Source organism: Choloepus didactylus, chromosome 3 (assembly GCF_015220235.1).
Source record: "Choloepus didactylus isolate mChoDid1 chromosome 3, mChoDid1.pri, whole genome shotgun sequence".
In the NCBI taxonomy this organism is placed as follows: Eukaryota; Metazoa; Chordata; class Mammalia; order Pilosa; family Megalonychidae; genus Choloepus; species Choloepus didactylus.
In genome coordinates, this window is record NC_051309.1 from 133858400 (window position 1) to 133861041 (window position 2642).

The following is a 2642-nucleotide window of genomic DNA, read 5'->3' on the forward strand; positions in this document are numbered from 1 at the left end:
TCATCTCTCTTAAATGTGAGTTTAAAACCTAAACCAAAGGATAAGATGGCTGATTCAAGAAATGCCTATATGGTTATAACGTTGAATGTAAATGGATTAAACTCACCAATTAAGAAGTATAAATTTGCAGAATGGATCAAAAAAAATGAACCATCAATATGCTGCATACAAGAGACTCATCTTAGACACAGGGACACAAAGAAATTGAAAGTGAAAGGATGGAAAAAAATATTTCATGCCAGCTACAGCCAAAAGAAAGCAGGTGTAGCAATATTAATCTCAGATAAAATAGACTTTAAATGCAGTGATGTTTTGAGAGACAAAGAAGGTCACTACATACTAATAAAAGGGGCAATTCAACAAGAAGAAATAACAATCATAAATGTTTACGCACCCAATCAAGGTACCACAAAATGCATGAGAGAAACACTGGCAAAACTCAAGGAAGCAATTGATGTTTCCACAATAATTGTGGGAGACTTCAACACATCACTCTCTCCTATAGATAGATTAACCAGACAGAAGACCAATAAGGAAACTGAAAACCTAAACAATCTGATAAATGAATTGAATTTAACAGACATATATAGAACATTACATCCCAAATCACCAGGATACACATACTTCTTTAGTGCTCATGGGACTTTCTCCAGAATAGATCATATGCTGGGACATAAAACAAGGCTCAATGAATTTAAAAAAATTGAAATTATTCAAAGCACATTCTTTGACCACAATGGAATACGATTAGAAGTCAATAACCCTAAGAGACTTAGAAAATTCACAAATACCTGGAGGTTAAACAACACACTCCTAAACAATCAGTGGGTTAAAGAAGAAATAGCAAGAGAAATTGCTAAATATATAGAGACGAATGAAAATGAGAACACAACATACCAAAATCTATGGAATGCAGCAAAAGTGGTACTGAGGGGGAAATTTATAGCACTAAATGCATATATTAAAAAGGAAGAAAGAGCCAAAATCAAAGAACGAATGGATCAACTGAAGAAGCTAGAAAATGAACAGCAAACCAATCCTAAACCAAGTAGAAGAAAAAAAAATAACAAGGATTAAAGCAGAAATAAATGACATAGAGAACAAAAAAACAATAGAGAGGATAAATAACACCAAAAGTTGGTTCTTTGAGAAGATCAACAAGATTGACAAGCCCCTAGCTAGACTGACAAAATCAAAAAGAGAGAAGACCCTTATAAACAAAATAATGAATGAGAAAGGTGACATTACTGCAGATCCCGAGGAAATTTAAAAAATTGTAAGAGGATACTATGAACAACTGTATGGCAACAAACTGGATAATGTAGAGGAAATGGACAATTTCCTGGAAACATATGAACAACATAGACTGACCAGAGAAGAAACAGAAGACCTCAACCAACCAGTCACAATCAAAGAGATCCAATCAGTCATCAAAAAGCTTCCCACAAATAAATGCCCAGGGCCAGACGGCTTCACAGGAGAATTCTACCAAACTTTCCAGAAAGAACTGACACCAATCTTACTTAAACTCTTTCAAAACATTGAAGAAAATGGAACACTACCTAACTCATTTTATGAAGCTAACATCAATCTAATACCAAAACCAGGCAAAGATGCTACAAAAAAGGAAAACTACCGGCCAATCTCCCTAATGAATATAGATGCAAAAATCCTCAACAAAATACTTGCAAATCGAATCCAAAGACACATTAAAAAAATCATACACCATGACCAAGTGGGGTTCATTCCAGGCATGCAAGGATGGTTCAACATAAGAAAATCAATCAATGTATTACAACACATTAACAAATCAAAAGGGAAAAATCAAATGATCATCTCAATAGATGCTGAAAGAGCATTTGACAAAATCCAACATCCCTTTTTGATAAAAAACACTTCAAAAGGTAGGAATTGAAGGCAACTTCCTCAATATGATAAAGAGCATATATGAAAAACCCACAGCCAGCATAGTACTCAATGGTGAGAGACTGAAAGCCTTCCCCCTAAGATCAGGAACAAGACCAGGATGCCTGCTATCACCACTGTTATTCAACATTGTGCTAGAAGTGCTAGCCAGGGCAATCCAGCAAGACAAAGAAATAAAAGGCATCCAAATTGGAAAGGAAGAAGTAAAACTGTCATTGTTTGCAGATGATATGGTCTTATATCTGGAAAACCCCGAGAAATCAACGATAAAGCTACTAGAGCTAATAAACAAATTTAGCAAAGTAGCAGGATGCAAGATTAATGCACACAAGTCAGTAATGCTAGAAATGAACAAACTGAAGAGACACTCAAGAAAAAGATACCATTTTCAATAGCAACTAAAAAAATCAAGTACCTAGGAATCAACTTAACCAAAGATGTAAAAGACCTATACAAAGAAAACTACATAACTCTACTAAAAGATATAGAAGGGGACCTTAAAAGATGGAAAAATATTCCATGTTCATGGATAGGAAGGCTAAATGTCATTAAGATGTCAATTCTACCCAAACTCATCTACAGATTCAATGCAATCCCAATCAAAATTCCAACAACCTACTTTGCAGACTTGGAAAAGCTAGGTACAAATTTATTTGGAAAGGGAAGATGCCTCGAATTGCTAAAGATACTCTAAAAAAGAAAAACGAAGTGGGAGG